Raw genomic sequence first — 20,140 nt, 5'->3', positions numbered from 1 at the left:
AGTATTTACAAACATGGCTTTGAAGGACGATGGTCCCCTCACAAAGTCAACAGCTGTAGGTCTCATTTATTATGCTGGTAACAATTTGATCATCTCACTAACAATTTTTCAAAAAGGTACCCAGATGGTTTTTAGAGCCTTTTGAATATGTATGATTTGAAGATTAGCTATATTAATCCAGACCAATTGGTCACCTCACATTTGATTAATAGTGCCTGGGCCCAATGGCAGATCAGTTATTAGATTAATTCTTTGTAAAGGAGAAAGGAAAGGAGACGGGGCCTGATGGATTTGTAGGGCTCTCTCGAGCAGGTGCTCTGTGACCTGAAAGCATTTAAAGGCTGTACAGTTACAAAGCCTTCTGCAAAAGCCCCTCAAGCTATCTTTTTGTTCTGAATGTGGTAAATTAAATTGTAGCTCCTATTAGAATTAACCAATGCTTAGCTGACTGGACATTTCGGCTTTAAACACAGATTACCCTCTTTTGTGCCCAATACATCCAATTCAGAGATGAACTCTTTATTGTGAAGCTCTGTTTTGTTTCCTATTTCCAATAGGGGACCAACATCTCTGGGCAAAATTTGGCTAGAAGAATTGAACACATCAATCATCTCTCCAAAGTTCAGCTGGCTTGTGAAGCTCTCCTGCTGGAGACATTTTCTGCAGGCAGGATTGAGCAGCTTTTCAGGTTGAGTCATGTGGCATCATCATTTGCTTTGAAGAAATTCCATAAGGAAACTATCCAGGGACTTCCAGGAAGCCTAATGGCTTGCTGCCACAATCTCACCTCCATCTGCCACAGTAGGCAATGCATTTAAAGCTGCTTCTGGAAGGTTCATGGTGAGAGCTGAGCCCCCAGCCCATGAAAAGCATGAATACAATGGAAAATGCATATGTACCAGCCGCAGAAATTTCTTCCATCTTTAAGATAGATAGCTCTGCCTTACCTAAGGTGGAGCCTACGTGGGATAGAGGGCACGTCCTGGCTATGCTGTTCTTTGTCAGAATCTCCAAAAGCATGGAGAGGGAAGCAGGGTGGAGTGTGGACAGAGAGGAGGCTCAGGAACATGGAGTTCCAGTTGGCTGAGCTTTTGGTCATCCAGTTAACCAAGGACAGGCGACAGAATCAAGGACTGGAAGTGGTGTTCCTTTTTTATAATCAACTTTATTTTTAGAGCAGTTTTACATTCCCAGTAAAATTGAGCAGATGGTGTCAAGGATTTCCCATCACCCCTCTACCCCAACACATGCTTAGCATCCCATCTGGAGGGTACCTTTGTTATAGTTGATGAATCTACACTGCCAGATCGTTATCAAGATCTGAAGTTTATGTTAGGGCTTGCTTTTGATGTTGCAGGTTCTATCAATCTGGACACGTAGTTAATGACAAGCACCCACCTTTACAGTATGAGACAGAGCCGTTCTTTCTGCCTACACTCTTCCACGTCCACCAGTTCATGTCTCTATTTCCACTAACTTCTGGCAACCACTCACCTATTTTATAGACTCCATAGTTTTGCCCTTTCCAAAGCGACATGTGCTTTAAATTGTCCAGTGTGTCCTTTTCAGAATAACTCCTTTCATTGAATGATATGGTTTTAAGTTCCCTCCAAGACTTTTCTTGGCTTTGATAGTTCATTTCTTTTTAGCACTGAATTCTATTCCCTTGCCTGTTTGTTTATCCATTCACCTATTAAAGGACACTTGACTGCTTCCAAATTTTGACAATTATGAATCCAGCTGCTGTAAATGCCCTTGGGCTTGCACTGATTTTCTCCTAGAGGAGATCTTGCTTAACAATGTCTTGCATGTCCTGTTATAGTGCTTCTTGGTGGAATTCTATGACTTAAAAATTTTTCTCCTTCTGAGTGGATGACATCAATAGACGTCAAGAATTGAAACACAACTTTTGGTCATCCATACCAGATGCCTTATTTTTACAAAAATGAAAAACAGCCTGGAGTGACTGGCCCACAGGGACATAGTAGAAGGCCAGGCCTCTGAGTTGAGAGCCAACACTTCCCCCGCCACACACATAACACACACACACACACACACTGCTGCCCTTTATGAAAGGGTTTCAGTCTTGTTTGCTAGGAATTTCTAAACAGTTTAGAATTATCAGCATGGATGATGGAAGTGTCAACCAGGATGCTAGGAGGAATAGCCAGGTCTGGAGAGTCTTACTCTATAGAGGCGATTTCAGTGGCTACGTCTTTCCTGAATACCTCTGTAGAATCCCATTGCATTTAAGGGTATTTGAGACAGAGTAAAAGCCCATCTTATGAATGAGGAAGCTGCAAGTGACTCAGTAGATCCAAGGTTAGTCTTCTGTGTCCTGGGAGTGCAGAGGATAGCCCTACCTTCTGTACTTCTGCAAGCTGCCTCTTAAGCTGCCACTAATAAAGCTGTTTGCTTATTCCCTGGAAGTGAACACTTTCCTGAAGAAAGCACAAAGCTACAAGGCCCCCTACCTTCTGAGGGCGGCCTAGCTAACTAGAGAAGTAGAAAGTGCTTGCTGGCATCTTGGAATACTGACATGATTTGTTTACGTGCCTTCTCTCAAGCTGACCTCTAAGATCCAAAACCATGAAACATTATGTTAGTCTATCTTCTGTTGCTATAAATACCATAGTCTGACTATTTCAAAAGAGTAAACCTTCATCTTATGATTCTTGACGTTAGGAAGTCCAAGTGAAGGGTGGCACTGGTGAGGTCCTTCCTGCCCTATGGCATGGGGTGTCACATGGTGGGAGAAGTGAGATGCAAGAATCAGAGCCAAAATTTCATGTCAGACTCAAGCTCATGAGAACCTGTTACGCCATAAACCCATTAGTGGACCGTGCCCTCTTGATCCTGTCATCTCTTTATGATGCTACTTCTTAGGACGTCATGATGGGGATCACATTTCCACAGGAGTTTAGGCAAGAATGCGCTGTAGCAAACCAAGGCGCAGGTGACCAGTAAATATTTGCTAAAGAACATTTGCAGTATAATCCAGCATTGTTTTTAAAGTGTTGACTGCTAGAGAATTGGAATGAAAGTTCTTGTTACAATGATGCAAAGGTCTGCCGTCTATCTGTGGCTGTTCTGCGTGGGTCATTAGGGCACTTTCACCTGGGCTGTCTCTCAAATTTCCATAAATGCTGACTCTACTTGAACCAGAGGGCCTGTCTAGAAATGGATTTATAGACATATGTTAAATAGGAAAGGGAATTGCAAAAACTGTCAGTAGTTTCCTTGTAGAAAAGATTTAATGTGAATATTTAGTAAAATTGTGCTATCATGTTATGTCTGTGCTGTCACATTGGGGAGGTAAAAACCTCCTGTGGTTTGTGTTATTGAAATACTACTCCCCGCCATTTCCAATAACAGGATCTTAGGATGGGTAGGAAGTGGTAGATAAGGAGAGAGAATCATATATGGGAGGGGAGAGGCAGATAAGAAAGAGGGAGTGATAAGAACAAAAGGCTGGGTGGTAGAAATTGGTAATGATGCATCGAATGAGTCAGCTCTTTGCTTCAGCCTTCTCAGCACTGCTGCAGTAGAATCCCGGATCTGTAATACCTGTGATTTCTAGGACAGGTGCACGGTTAGGGTAGGTATTGTATGTATGTGTATACGTGTGTGTGTGTGTGTGTGTGTGTGTGTGTGTGTGTGTCTGAGTGTTTGTACATATTCTGAAAAAGTAGGAGACACAATAGCAGGTTGATAAGCCTTGTGTTTCAAAAGTTAGACTCTCAGAAATGACTCATTTCTTCAAAAAGAAGCTTCTTTTTATGAATGATGGGTTGTCATTTTCTGTCAGTTAATTTGTGTGTTCCCATATGCTCTGAGAAAACAAAGAGATTCTCTTTGAGAAAGAACTTAATATAGCTCTTTCATGATTATATGCAGAGGAAACAAAGAGATAGGAACTCAGCCAGGCATGATGGGCAAGGGCAAAACACAAACCCGAGAGCACACGATTAATTGGAAGACTCTGCTAGCATATATCCTGCTTTTAGCAGGCTCTGTGACCTTTGCCAAATTATTTCACCCTCGTGGGGCTCAATTTCCTCAAGTGACAGGGAAAGATTAGACTACATGATCTCTAATAGCCTTCTAGAAGCACTATTTTAGAGCTTTATGCACTTTCTTGCATATATTTTGATGGCATTTTAATAATAGAATTTCTTCTAAGTTACAGTCAGCCATAGAAGTCATTTATTCTTTGTTCTGTCATGAAATAAATGTTTATTAAACATATATCATCTGTTACACATTGTATTACCATCATATTGAAATCCCTGAAAGCAGAGCTGCCTTTATATTTTGTTTTTGTTGTTATTTATTTATTTGAAAGGCAGAGAAACAACAAAGCTTCCATCCACTGGGTCACACCCCACATGCCCACAGGAGCCCAAGTGGCTGGGACCCAAGCACATCAACTATTTCCTGTTGACTCCTGGACTGTACAGTGGCAGGAATGCTGGGATTGGGAATGCAAATAAGACTTGAGCTAGGCACTTTGATGTGACATATGGACACCCCAACAGGCATCTTTTTGTCTTTTTCAAATATTTATTTATTTTTATTTGAAAGGCAGACTTTACCAAGAGAGAAGGAGAGGCAGAGAGAAGACCTTCCATCTACTGGTTCACTCCCCCAATAGCTGCAATGACCAGAGCTGAGCTGATCAGAGTTGAGCTGATCTGAAGTCAGGAGCCTCGTCTGGGTCACCCATAGGAGTGCATGGAACCAGGACTCGGGCCATCCTCTGCTGTTTTGCCAGGTATGAACAGACAGTTGGGTCAGAAATGGAGAAGAAAGGACACAAACTGGCAACCATACAGAATGTTGGTGCCACAGGGTGGAGCATTAACTTGCTATGCCATTGTATCCACACCCCACCCACAAAAAGTAGCGTCATAATCCCTACGTCAGATATCCACTCCATGCCCACCTTTCCTTCTGTGCATCTACTGTCACCCAATCCTCAGTCTCTGTTAGACTGTGTTCAATGGGCTGCTTTGGCCAAAGCCGAAACTTGGATGCACTGTTGCAGTCCTGCCACACCTTGCTGTCTTAGAATATGCATACTTCTTGAACAGAGCCCAGATCTGAACTCGATGCCTTCCCAGCTGTGAGACCTTAGCCAAGATACCGACCTCCAGGGTGTCTCAAGTTTCTGCACTGTGAATAGGAGTGAAAATTCCCATTTCATGGGGTCATCTTTTGAGATTCAGTAAGAATATATATCTGAAATACTTATATTCACAGTGTCTGAAATGTTGTAGGCTCTGTGTAAATGATGATGGTTATTCTTCCCTAAGTTCATAGTTTTCTGAAGTTCCATTTTGTAAGGATTTATTTATTAATGGTCTGGTGCAATAGCCTAGTGGCTAAATCCTCACCAGATATGTGCCAGGATCCCATATGGGCTCCACTTTGTGTCCCAACTGCTCCATTTCCCATCCAGCTCCCTGGTTGTGGCCTGGCAAAGCAGTAGAGGTTGGCCCAAAGCCTTGGGACCCTGCACCCATGTTGGAAGAAGCTCTTGGCTCTTGACTTCAAATTGGCACAGCTCTAGCCGTTGTGGCTACTTGGGGAATGAACCAGAGGATGGAAGATCTTTTTTTTTTTTTTTTTAATTTTTTTTTTTGGAAGTTCTTTCTTTGTGTCTCTTCTTCTCTCTGTAAATCTCTTTCCAATAAAAAGAAACAAATCTTTTTAGAAAGAGATTTTAAAATCTGTGCCAACAAGACGCAGAAAGGGCTACTGTACCTTTTGAAGTCTCCATAGGGATGTGGCCAGCCCTGACTCCAAGCAGGGTTCACTGGCAGTACCTAGCACATATGCCATGTCTGACAAAGTGCGCCGTGTGCAATCTGCCAAATGGAGGGACCTTTCAGGTCAGTGTCTCTCTCCCCTTGTCCTATTGCACCTTGACCTTACCGTGACTCCTGTCATGCCTATAAAGACAATAGACAGCTGTGGGTAGAAGCTGCCCCTGTTCTCTGATTTCAAGCCACTCAACTTACTTTTTTTCTTATGAGAGAGAGATTTTGTGTCAACCTAGAAAAGCCATGTAGTCTTGTCAGGGATGGCAGCAAATCTGAACTGAAGGGAATTCACCTGGCACATTGCCGGAGTGGGGCTGGGAGCTTGTACAGTTTTGACTTTTTAGAATAGAGTGACCATGTTTATTAGTGTTGTGTTCTCACCCTTGTTACCTCCTGGCTCCCTTAATAATAATCAAATCCTGATCCTCCATGATGATAAAGGTGGAAGAATTTTATGTTCAGCGTACCCCAGTCCTCTCCTGCTCTGTCTCCTTAGGGATACTGGCCCTTGAGAGCTGTCTCACTGATTCTAAGTCTTGGAAGATTGAGAGGAAACACACACTCCACCTAAGCAAAGCAAGCCTATTTACAAGTCCCTGTTTATCTAAGCAGCTACATCGGGGAATAAAGCAAGGGGTCTTTATCTGAGTCTGAAAATCTCTGGTTTTATGGACCTGGAAGAGCCCATAGATTAGATCCACAGCTTTAGTCTGCCCCACCACATTCATCACCCTCACCTGACCGCAAATCTCCTGTGTGCTGAAGAGACAGCACAACATTTCAATTGCTCTGCCAGCATCAGTCTGCATTTTGAGTGTTATGAGCCTAAAGTGAGAATTCATTTAAATTCCAAAGAGTTTATTTAAATCCCAAAGAATTATTTAAATCCTGGGACAATTTGTGTTTTAAAGAAATGGGATTTGAATGATATTCTACTTATATCATAGAATAAAAAATTCAGTTGGAAGCCCTAAGTGGTAAATAGTTGTTTGATGATTGTCCCTGAAGAAGACTAGTCAGTTTGCAAACACTTTCCTGAATATTTTTTTAAAAATACTTTCACTTTATTTGAAAGGCAGAGAGAGAAACAAAGATATTGCCCAGCCAGTGGTTCACTGTCAAAATGCCCTTAACAGCCAGGGCTGCATTCAAGCAGATACCAGGAGCCTAAAGTTTAGTCCAGATCTCCCACAGAGGGGGCAGTGGCCCAAGTACCTGTTGCCTCCCAGGGGGGAGCGGGGTCTGGAGCCCAGGCACTCTGACTGGGATGCAGGTGTCCCAAGCAACGTGTGAACCTCCACACTGCAGTGTCCACCCATGCTGAAGCTTTTCATCAGCATCTCTCACTTTCTCTTTTGTTGATGACTGCACTTAACTTTTCCATATCCATTTCAGGCATCTGTATAGTGAGGCTGATGCCAATGAATATGAGCAGTTCTATGAGATTTTTTTTTTAAAGATTTATTTACTTTTAGTGGAAAGTCAGATGTACAGAGAGGAGGAGAGACAGAGAGAAAGATCTTGCATCCCCAAGCGACCACAATGGCTGGAGCTATGCTGATCCGGAGCCAGGAGCCCAGAGACTCTTCCAAGTCCTACACAAGTGCAGGGTCCCAAGGCTCTGGGCTGTTCTCAACTGCTTTCCCAGGCCACAAGCAGAGAGCTGTATGGGAAGTGAGTCACTGGGATTAGAACCAATGCTGATGTGGAATCCTGGTGTGTGCAAGGTAAGGACTTTAGCCACTAGGCTACCGCTCTGGGCCCATCATCTCTTTCCCATGGCTTCTTGTACAGCGTCTCATTTCTTTCCATGGATCTCCTCATTAGCAGTAATTTTCTCTGGTTCAATGAACTGCAACAACGTGGCATCCAGGATCCATTCAAGACAGGTCCAGGGAGCCCTCAGACCTGACAGCCACCAGATCAAGAACTCTGGTAGTGGCACATAAGGCACCATTTTCTACGGTGTGGCAAAGGCTTTAAGACTGCAGGGACAACAGTGAGCTATGCACATGCTGAGCTGGGAGAGAACTCACAGAGCTCAGTGCATTGCACTGGTTCCACAAGGAAATCATATCAACTTCGGCATCGTATGGGTCAAAATAGATTTGTGTGGCCCCAGACATAATGGCCAACAGGTTCTGGCCAGATCAGCACCAATAACCTAGCTATATAGGACTCCTCGTGGCCCTCTAATCCTGGGAACAGCTTGAACCGAAAGTGGGAGAACACTTGTACAGAAAATGGTACATCTTCAGCACAGTATCACAAGAGGTGGAAACTGGTGAGCCAGGAGCTGGGGCTTTGGAGACCATGGTGAAAATCTAACATAAAGAACCCAGACCTGGAACTTGCTGGAGGAAGTGGCACAAGTGACTGCAAACAAAGAGCCATGTACCAACTGCAATAAGTAGAATCGGAGTGTAGACCTGTGGGTGACACAGCTTGGACACCAAGCTGAAGAATCTGATAACCAGAAGTACAAGAGCAAAAGAAGAGACAGAGGCACAATGAATATTACTGAACACTCCCCTGCAAAGGAACAAAAGCCTTTGCCAATCTCAGAGTTAACCAAGGAATACATCAAGAATTCGAAACACTTGTTTTAAAGTTTCTTATCAACAATGAGAAGCACACAACACAGGAGTTTAAGGAATATTTCATACAGGAAGTGAATCAAATGAAAGCTGATATATCAGAAATTAGGAATACAGTGGAACAAATTAAAAGTACAGTGGAGAATCTCCAAAATAGAATGAAGCAAGCAGAAGAGAGAATCTCAGAATTGGAACATATTTTCTGTTACCAGAGGAGAAACAAACAAAAAGCTGGAAGCAGAGCTGGGTCAGGCCAAAAGAAGTGTTCAATAACTGAAAGACACTATTAAGAGGCTAAATACAAGAGTTATGGGAGTCCCAGAAGGTGCAGAAAGAGAAGCTGGGTTTACAAATGTATTTAATGAAATAAAAAGGGAAAATTTCCCTAATCTAGAGAAAGAATTGGGACACAACATCCAGGAGGGGCACAGAACTCCCAACAGGCTTGATCCAAAGCAATCTTCACCAAGACACATGATCATCAAGCGCTCTTCAATTGAACATAAGGAAAAAATCATCATGAAAAAAGTCAATTGACATATAAAGGAATATCAGTTAAATTACAGGAGACCTCTCACAGGAAACTACAGGCCAGAAGAAAATGGAGTGACATATTCCAGATTCTAAAAGCAAAAAATTGTCGGCTCAGGATAACATACCCAGCAAAGCTTTCCTTTGTCTTTGAAAATGAAATAAAATTCTTCCACAGTAAAGAAAAGTTAAAAGAATATGTGTCTTCCAAATCTGCCCTAAAAATATACTTAAAGGTGTTCTCTTGACAGAGGAGAAACGCCCACCAAAACCTAAGGCAAATGTAAAGAACATCCCAGTAAAATAACAGAAGACTAAATCAATGAACATCCCATTGCTAAAATGAAAGGATCAAGCTACCATCCATTCTTATTAACCCTGAATGCAAATGGATTAAACTCATCAATCACATGTCATAGATAAGTAGAATGGAATTAAAAAAAAACAAAACCCATCTATTTGTTGTCTACAGGAGACATATCTCACCAATAAAGATCAGTAAAAACTATCTTATGGATTTTGATTTTTTTTTGTTAGTTTCGTCTCCTCAAAATACTTTCTAATTAAATTCTTCACTGACCACTGGATTAGTCTGCTCTACATGCTGGCAAGTACAGGAACCAGGGCAGGAGGCAGGTCTGGTGGGGGTTATGGAGAGTCGCCCCGACTGGGTGCAGCTCCCACTGGCTTGCATGAGGCCCAAGTGTGAGGTGGGCAGAATCAGGCTGGACTGCAACACCTATCGGTTTGTGCGGAAGACAGGGCTGGAAACAGAACTGAACCAGCAATTGCAACCACCAGCATGCGCATAAGCTGATTGGGGTGATGGGCTGTGCTAGACCTTGTACTGGCATGAACACTCAAGAATCAGGACTGGGATCACCTCAGATGAAGTTTCTTTGGGATCTTTTCAACTGAACTGCTGATCTCAGAACCCCAACCATGAAGAGAAGTGCAGGATCCATGGTCTGACCATGGTCAGACATGGTCTAACACTGTACATGTATTAAAGCTGAGCCTTCTCAGAGGCTCAGACGGAACAGTAGACAGCAGATCCAAGTGCACATGGAGGATATGGCAGTCCATTGGAACCTGCAGAGGACACCTGGTAACACAACAGAGGAGGGAGGACAGAACAAAATGGATCAACTATCCCAGTCATGTGTTGGCAGTGAAAATCTGGGCTGATGGAGACTCTAAGGTGGACTATGTCAGCCAGTGGATTCTGGAGAGATTTCATCGTGCTTGGAATGGCGAGATTGGCAGCAATTCAGAACTGTTGAACTATCAAAACCACTTGAGCAATGCCCTTGGAGCATGCCCCATGTCAGGGACCCTGGGATGGTTGGAAGGCTGGGTGGGGTTTCTCCCTTTTATCTCTCCCCTTACCCCGGATCTAGAAAAAAAAAAATAATGTAGAAACTTTCTTGTAGCCCTGTAGCCCTTGACCCTTTGTGCCCTAACCAACTATGTAAAGATTATCAAAATAAAATAATTAAAAAACTAAAAATACTATAGGTCATACAGCAGCATCATTTCCTTCAAAAAATATTCTTGATTTTCTTTTTCATTTCCTTAGCGACACATTAGTCATTCAGTAGCATGTTATTTAACTTCATGGTATTGTACATTTCTATTTTTCTTCCTGTTTTGTTGATTTTGTATTGTGACTTTACATTTAAGGGGAATGTATAGTAACTGTATAATGGAGACTGTCATATCCAGATGTGAGGATGCAATGCAGTATGCATCTCTATTTCCAGAACAAAGATGGTCTCCCAGTGAAATTTTTAACTATATCTTGACAGTAGGATGCTGGACTCTGCCATTGTCCATGCCCACAATGATGGATATATGACTGTTTATGAAGAACCATACTATAGCAATAATATAGTGAAACTCGGTGGGGAGGAGGGAGTTGGGGGGGGAAGGAAAATCCCAGGGCCTCTGGAACTGTATCATAAAATGATAATAATAGTAATAATAAGTAAAAAAAAATTCTATAGTGGCATACCAGTGAAATGTACATTTCTCTAGGTGTTTAAGCTTCTATTCTTATGAGACTCTTAATCAGATATGTTTATGTATCTTTTCTTTCCCTTTTTTATACATCCAGTTCCATGGGTTATCATAACAGAAATTCTAATTCTTATTACGTTCATCTGGCTGTGAAGATGGCAGGGTCCTTTTTTGGTGAGTTCCTGTCCCCCACCTGCACCGGAGTCTCCTAACAGAAAAGACCCAGCTCCAGTCCCACATCTGCTATGTGTTAGCTCTGAGAACTTTCTCAGGTTGCATCCCAGTACCGGTCATTTTCTCATTATTTAAACTAAAATATCTGAGAGGAGCTTCTTGGGGAGGAGGGAAAGGTTACCTCAGCTTCCAATATTGAAAGCTCATAGTTCAAATTTGGGCAGCCCCAATATTCCAGGGTTCTGGAATCTGAAGGGAATGGCAGAACATGTGTGGAAGGTTTATATGACAATACAGGGAGCTGCATGAAAAGGGAGACAGCCTGCCTAGCCAACCCTCCCTCGTGGGACCCCAGGAACCCCACCTCCCAGACACCACATTCAGAGCACGCTCCCTCCTTACTGCATCAACATTTAACTTTCATTTATTAACTGTTAACGTAAGACTTTGGGGTTTAAACAGGTGCATGAGTTTAGGGAACCAAATCCCGTTCAAACTATAATAATAACCTTCCTGGTTCTGAATTTCTTCATTCATATCAGAGGATAAAGATGTGCCCCTTCAAGTTGTTAACACCTGATCAGATTAATCTGTCATGTAGTTCTATGAATTTAGCAGGTAGTCAGAAAGTAGGTTGACATTGAACACAAGTAGAGCTGTGTTGGTGTTTTAGGAGTCACGTTTCTGAAGTCTAGACTGCCACAACAATTCCTGATTCAGTCTCTTTTCCTTTTTAATGGTCCTGCACTGCAGTGCCAGATTAATCATCTAAAAGCATCATTTTTATGATGTCACCCTCTTGGTGTAAGGATCTGTAGAGGAGCAGTCTAAAAATTATCCTTGGGTCATTCTGGGTCCTCTGTGGCTGCATGTAGCCCTCCTTATCCTGCTCAGTTTTAACTTCCTGCCCTTGACCCTCATTTCTAATCAAATCTTTTCCTCTCCAAGTTTTTCTTCACACTCCCATCTTACTCATAAGCCTTCCCAGCTAACTCTGCCCAAATTTTATTGTTTTAAATTTTTTATCCTCCCTAAGCCCTCACATCTCACATGCACTCATACAAATGTACATGCACTCTCTCTGTCTCTCTTTGCTGTTCCTTCTGATGTGTATTGGTGCATTTGGTCCACATATTTTGGTAGTGAATATTTAATTCACTTACATGTATATAAAACTTATTAATGAAAACCTATCATTCTTGGCCTCGAATGTGAAAATCTTAGCACCCTCAGCTAACTTCAGGGCTACCTTCAGGCAAGAGCTAAATCACTTGCTAACATGAAGTGAGTAGGCATTTGACAGTCAGTTATTGAACATTTCCAATATTATGCCCTGTATCATTTCTATTCTTTGAACGAATCAAATTTCTCCTTTTACTCATAGCAGCAATTTTGTGCCCCTCTCTTTGCTCCTTGTCCTTTGAGGATTCATAACCTTCACAGACAGATAATCATACTAAACAGAAGTGCTTTATTGCTTCTACTGGGACACCTATTTATTTGTCATGTACTGCATGCCAAGCACTGCAGCACCTGTCACATAAACTTGAACACGGGTTATTTGACTTCATCCTCTCAAGCAAAAACAACAACAAAAACTGTGCTGAACTGATAACAATATCCTCACTTCATGCACAGAGGCTCAAAGGAATCATCCAAGGACGTGGCACCAGTGAGAGTTTGACCCCACGTGGATAGGAACCCCAAAGTGCTGTTAACTGGTACCCCCAGCAGGAGAAATGCATCTCCGGGCTACTCAGACAAGGAGTCCCAGCAGGATTGAGATGACCAGGATACGCCGCACTCTTCACGGACAGCTGCTCTGGGACCCTGTGGCCTGAGGTGCATGGTGTGTGTTTAGTCCTGCTCAGCGGCTTCCAGAGATGTTTAGTGGAGTCTGAATATGCAGGCAGAAACATGGAGAGCATCTCCCCCTTTAAATAAGACTGAGTTCTCTGCAGTCAGACCAGCCCTGAGAACTGTTTTTAAAGTAATGGGAAAACTCCAGTGTGTCACCCTGCACATGCTACGTCCCCAGAGGCTAGGTTCCTCCTGAGGTGCCAGAAGCACCCCACTGAGAACCCACTGTTTGCTGTTAGGGTTCAGTCAAAGGTGGAGCTTGACTGCTAGAATTCAGTGCTGTGACTTTAACAGGGCGTGTCAGCCTCTTGCTGCAGTCTTTACTGCGGTGAGCTCTGCACAGTGCAGCAGCCCCTGGCTGGGCCCAGGCTGTCCTGGTACCTTGGCTGGGCTCCTGCTAGCTACAGATTAATCCTTGGGAGAGGAGTGGCACAGACTGCTGTCCTTAAACCAGGCTCTGGGTCTTAAATAATCCATCTAAGGCAAAGTGGTTAATAGGGGACAAGGCATTTCTGAAGCTGAGATTGAAGGTGCGTTCAGATCAGCACAATGTCACACTTCTGCAGAACTGTCAGGCTCAAGTCCTGAATGCAGATGGTGGCTCTTCTCACACTGTTTTGCGAGAGTAGAGTTAGTGTTGTCACAGCACGTGGCCAATGTAAGTAAGGTGACTTTACCAGGATCATAAGCTAGAGAGGCCTGGTGTAGCCCTGGTGTGGTTTGCAACCACTGCTGCATTAGCTACTGTCAGCACAGCGTGCGTGCACCCTCAGGCTGTGCCTGCATTCTCACTTGGTCGTCTTCCTCATGCTCTTTAATAGATTTCTCTCTTTTCAAGAACCTGCTGTTACATAAAGAGATGTAGAACACAGCACCAATTTCCCCACACCTTCCAGCTCTCCTAACAAAGATGACAAACCCAATTAGGCAGTTTAAAATAGCAGGTCTCTCTCTGTAGGCTGGTCTATATTACACTACTGTGTTTTACACCCAGAGAATGTCCTAAAAAGGGAATGATATTAATATGTCCCTGTTCCTGTTGGATCATAATTTAGCTTGTCAAGTCAAATCATCATAGAGGAGCTGAATTTTCTAGCCCATTCCTGGATGTTCTAACATGCATTTCCCTCCCACTTATTTCTTTATGAGGGAGGCAAAGTGTTGGACAGAAACAAGTGAGGACCCCACCAACTTTCACTCTGTTGGAACAGTCATCTGCAAAGAATTCATCCTGCATGTGCGTTTGTTACCATGCCCTTGCATAAGAGCCAGAAGAGCAAGAGGATCTGATGTGGTTGCACACACACTGGCACACACAACTGATGTCTTGCTTGCCACTTACGTTTACTTTTTGGAGGTTCCTGCCATCTTATGGTCAAATTGCAGCACTGCAATGCACAAAGCCGGGCTCTCACACATCCAGGAGTGCTTCTCTCAGATCAAAACGTTTCAAAGGGACATTGATGTCTTCCTCTAGCAAGTGCACATGCTAAAGTGGTATTTGAGGATGACAGGGTGTTTTCCTAAGCTTTTTGAGGAGCAATTATTGATTCTGTGGGTGAGGGAAAACTGGATTTAAAAAAATATATATATATATATTTTTTGAAAGGTAGATTTAAAGAGAAGGAGAGACCCAGAAAAAGATCTTCCACCTGCTTGCTCATTTCCCAAGTGGCTGCAATGGCTGGAGCTGAGCTGATCAGAAGCCATGAGCTTCTTCTGGGTCTGCCACACAGGTGCAAGGTCCTAAGGCTTTGGGCCATCCTCGACTGCTTTCTCAGGCCACAAACGGAGCTAGATGGGAAGCCGGGCTGCTAGAATACAAACTGGCGCCCATATGGGTGCAAGGCGAGGTCTCTAGCCACTAGGCTACAACATCAGGCACGAAAAACTGGACTCTACTTTAATCTTTGTCATCAGGTATTAAGAAATTTCTCTGTTCTACGTTCATGTAGTAGACAGGTTGAGAAAAATCAAGAAAAAGTCTAAATCCATTTTAAATCAAGTGGAAAAGAACATTTTGGTGGACATGCAGAGGCTGCATGTGCTTTTTTCTGCATCTTTTTACCCTGGGAGAAATATGTAGGAAAGGAAACAAAGACTTGAATAGCATTCTTGGTGGATACAGTGATATCCTAGACACAGCACTTAAATGGCTTACAAAGTAGCAGTCTGTTTTTAGCTTGGAAACAATTTAGACCACTACGCATGCAATTTTCCATATAACTTCACAAGATCAATAATGCTTGTTAAAACAAGAAACATATTTATAACAATTATAATCACATTGTTGCAGAAAAGGTAGCAGATACCAAAACCTCCTCAGTTTCTTTTTTGTCTGTTGTCTCTGGAGCCAAGTTGTCCTGTTTGTTTGCATTGATTTTCTTATAGTGTCTGCTGAATCAGGAGATATTTTTTTTGTGTGTGAACTGGAGTTATTTTCCCTTGCAGATGACCAAGGACTTATGATGTAGCTCCAGGCAGGTAGGTAGGGAAGGGCCTGGCATCTGAGAGACCCAGGTGCTGAACACGGTGGGAAATGTTTGCAGATAGCATTGTTGCCTCTTACATGCCAATGTCCTGATAAGAGAGGGGCTGTTGTCTTTGTTTTTACAGAATGAAATACAGCTGATGAGGGAAAGAACTGGGAGGTGAACCACAGACTAGAACGTTTGGTCAGCTGCAGCAGGCAGTACCCATTCAATATGAGCAGCGAAAGAGATCCTGACCCATACATGATCACAAATGCAACTCATGTGTAAGAGTGTCCCAGGCTAACCACAGCTGACTATGGGTTGGCTAATATCTTCTATGATCCTGGTAGGAAGTGATCTCAGCTGTGTCTTTGAGATGATGAACCCCTTAGAAGTTAAAAAGAAGACTTGGGCTTTGCCACTCTTGAAGACATTGTGACACACAGAACAGCAAGTGGGAGCACTTTATAAAATATCCTGAGACATTTCCATCTCCTCTGTGAAGTGCAGTTGAGGGTGGGCAAACAGAACAGCCCAGTGGGAGCTCTGCCCTGGCCCTCAGACACCACGGGGCTAACTCATGTTTACAGGCAAGGCTGACTTTATCCTAATCAAAACGGACAGCACAGTCCACAGGAAGGAGAGCCAACGAGAACTTAAATGTACAAAACCTCTGGCAGGGATACTATACATGAAATGGCTGTGTCTGGGGGCAGTGGGTGGGGAGCTGGGAAGGGCAGCCTGCTTCCCCAGTCACTTGGATTTCATTTCAAAATGTAGCTTGTGTCGGTGACAATTGACATCTATTTCTCATTGGACAGGATGACAATGGTGCAAGGCATGAATCAGATATTAGGAGAACTGTGATGGATGAGGAGAGGCACTCTCCTGCTGACAGGGGAGAAAGCTCCTGCCAGTTCCACAGTGATTACAGACAGCCAGAGCATTCTTTATTTTTGTTCTGGGCATGGGGAAGGAAATGGGGTGAAGCAAGAGGCAGGCCTTCAAACTCAGGAATCCTTAGCAGTTGTCAGATTCATTTTCCCTTGCCTTCATTTTTCCTTGTCTCTTCCCTGCTGTGGGAAGAAGGTGGAGGAATCAGGAAGGAGTGTGGAAGGGGGAATTCATTCTGTCATGCATTTGCCAGGAAGGCCATGGCTCAGCTGCTGCTCCAACCAAGGCTGACCTGCAGTGCCCCTTCAGGGCAGCTTTAGGGTCAAGGTCAGAAGGGGCTAGGATGGAATTCTAGTGCTCAGACATGGCAAGGGCTAAGAGGATAGCGCTGTTCCTCAGAGGTTTGCTAGTGCTGGCAGGAGTCTCCACTGTATTATGTCAGTATCGTAAGCCCAGGAGCCTGGGCTATAAGAGGATGGGATAAAGAGACAGACCCCCCACCTTCTATCTCCCCACTCCACTCCTGCTGCTGCTGGAAACAATTCTCAGGGACTAGCCCACTCTGAGCCCCTACCAATGTGGAGGCCCTGATTTTCAACCTTTATTCATTCTCTCTCTCTCTCTCTCTCTCTCTTTTTTTTTTTTTTTTGACAATCTAAGGACAACTAGGAACTCCACCTGAAGATAATATTTCCAAATCCATAAAATAAAATAGTAGGAAGTTGATTATGTTGAAAGTCACTACTAAGAATATTTGGTTTTGAATGAAATTAGAGCCTAAATATTTCAGAAGTAAATTCTGCCTTCCTGCTAAGGTTATGGTCAACTGGAATTTCCTCCCCTCACTCTCCTTTCCAAATATCTCTCCAGACATGGCTTCCAGGTATGGTGCTCAGCAGTTTCTGAGGTCATTGAAGATGTTTCTGTTTAAAAAGTTATAAATTCATACATTATAAAATATACCTAATGTTCTCATTACTTAAGCATGCTTTACAGATAGAAACTAAGATTCCATTCAGGAAATGTGAACAAAAACATTGACATGAGAGCTTGAACTGTGACACAGAGGATAAAGCCACCACTCGTTTATGTCCAAATCCCACCTGGGTGCTGGTCCATGGCCCAGCTGCTCCACTGTCTAGCTCCTTGCTAATGGTCTAGGAAAGCAATTCAAGATAACCCAAGTACTTGGTTACCTGCCACCCATGTGGGAGACCCAGAGGAAGCCCCTGGCTCCTGGCTTTGACTTGGTCTAGTGTGGGCTGTTATGGGCTTCTGGAGAATGAACTAGTGGATGGAAGATCTCTGCTCTCTCTCTTGCTGGAGTCCGTGCAGTAGGTGTGGATGACACGAAGGTGTGAAGAGAACAGCTCACTGCTTGGCAGGGCCTGGGGAGCTTCCAGCTGTTTGGCAGGGCCCGGCGGATTTCTCTCTGACCACCTTGACACAGTCTCACCACCTGTTTGCATGGACACTCAAGTACCCCACTAAGAATTCTGTAATCTATTGAGGCATTGCTTGCCCCTGTGAGATGGCTTTGGCAACTACTGTGAGCTTAAGAGTTAATGTTATTGATGTCTTGGTGAGTGGGCCTTTAACTGCGCACAGGAGTACAATTAAACCTACAATTAAACCCATGCCATTTCTGGACACCTTATTGTGTGCCTACCCATTGCCCTGAAATCGGGCCCAGACATATAGCATGCCTTCTGGGAAATGGTTTAACAAGAATTTTATAAACTAATGGAAGTGATGGGAGTAAGAGCTAAAACTGCTATGGCAAAAATATAGTTACTGTGACCTTAAAGGTTAGCCTGTCCTTGCAACTCTTTAGAGCATAGAAAATGTAGCTGTTTTAGCCGCTTTCATAATTTTTTAACTAGAGGAAATATAGGGTGATTCTATTAACATCATAGAGATATACTTTTGATTATTGTTTGATTGTTTATGAGGTTGTAGAGCCTGCAGTTGTAGGGGGATTTAATGTTTGAAACTTTTTGTCTTACATCTTTATGTTTTTTCCCTTTTGATGTATTTCTCCCATTAAGTGATAAGTTGTGAAAATAAAATGTAGTAGGAATGTTTCACTGATTAGCAGGTAACCATCTGTGTCTTGGCCTTGGAGTTCTGGCTGTCACCTAGTGGCCACTTCTGAAGAATGAATAACGGCTTGCTTTAAAGAAACTGATTATAGTAACTTACAGAATTATCTTTAAGAGCACCTGGTTGACCATGAAGTAAAAATTAATTGAACATCTGCGCATGCTGTCTTAGTTCTAAAGTTAAAGATAAAAAATCAAATGCTTGTGCAGAGGCTTGTGATGTGTCTAAGTAAATAAAAAGAACAGCCTTCTTCTTGAGCAAGAGAGGCAGCAAGAAGGCACCAAGTGACAGTGTCTGTGTCTTTCTTTATCGCCGACTCCACGCACCCTTCTTGAGCTCCAAACTCAGCTGGAGCTGGACTCTGGCACTCTCTTTCTCTTTTTAGGATTTATTTTATTTTATTGGAAAGTCAGCTATGCAGAGAGGAGAAGAGACAGAGAGGAAGATCTTCCATCTGTTGATTCACTCCCCAAGCGGCCACAATGGCCAGAGCTGAGCTAATCTGATACCAGAAGCCCTAAGCCTCTTCTGGGTCTCTCTCTTAGGTGCAGGATCCCAAGGCTTTGGGCCATCTTCTAATGCTTTCCCAGGCCACAAGCAGGGAGCTAGATGGAAAGCGGGACTGCTGGGATTAGAACTGACACCTGTATGGGATCCCGGTACATGCAAGGTGAGGACTTTAGTCACTAGGTTACTGTGCCAGGTCTTCTTTCTCTTTCTCTTTCTCTCTCTGTACCTCTGAGGCTGTTTCTAGCCAACACATTCTGAGCTCATGGGCTTTGTCTCAAGCCCCTCTGTGGAATGATCTAAGGTTATTCTCTGCTCAGCATTGGAAGCAGTCACATGATCAATGAGTAAGAGGGTTATTGGTGGATTCGCTGGTTAGATGGTGCAGGATGGACTTACTGACAAACATATCAATATTAACTGCTCCTTGGAAAGCATTCAGGGATTTGAAGTTTCAGATCAGCCAATAATGAGAACAGTATCTTTCCCAGGATGAAAAATTTGGCAATTGGTTTTGAGATAGAAGACATTAAAGTTCTATGTTGGTCTTGGAAAGAGCCTGGGTTTGCAAAGGGCAGCTTCTTCTCAGTGCCCAGCATGCCTGAGGATACTTTTTGTCTTTGGCAATCTGGATCACCATTCCATGAGTAATTTCTGTGCCATCCACATTTTCAAGGAAAGAAGTGAGGTACTTAAATCAAATTGTGGAAGATAGATGCTTCAAAATAATTTCAAAGCCCTCACAATTCCCCATGTTAGGCACACAGAGACATGAACTTGCACAAAAAAAGGGCATGGGAGCATACTTAAAGTAAGGAGTTCTCAAAAGCTTTACACCCAACACAAGACATGCTTGTACACACTTAGTGCTTAATAAATATGTGCCTCTTGTGATGGCTATTACTAGGTTTATTTTATGTCTACTGTTACAGATGTAAAGCAGAAAGGGCAGCTTATGTTCCTTTCACAGAATGGAGAGAGAGTTTTGAATGCTGAACTAAGCCTCAATTTTTAAAAATAACTAACTGATTTGAGAGGCAGAGAGATGGACACAGCTTCCATTCACTGGTTTACTCCTCAAATGCCTGCAGTGGCAAGGGTCTGAGTCAGAATAAACCCAGGAGCCAGAAACTCCATCCAGCTATCCTGTGTGGCA

This window comes from Ochotona curzoniae, unplaced genomic scaffold (assembly GCF_017591425.1).
Source record: "Ochotona curzoniae isolate NIBS_2020 unplaced genomic scaffold, NIBS_Ocur_1.0 scaffold_4505, whole genome shotgun sequence".
Taxonomy (NCBI): Eukaryota; Metazoa; Chordata; class Mammalia; order Lagomorpha; family Ochotonidae; genus Ochotona; species Ochotona curzoniae.
This window is presented reverse-complemented; position numbering follows the sequence as displayed.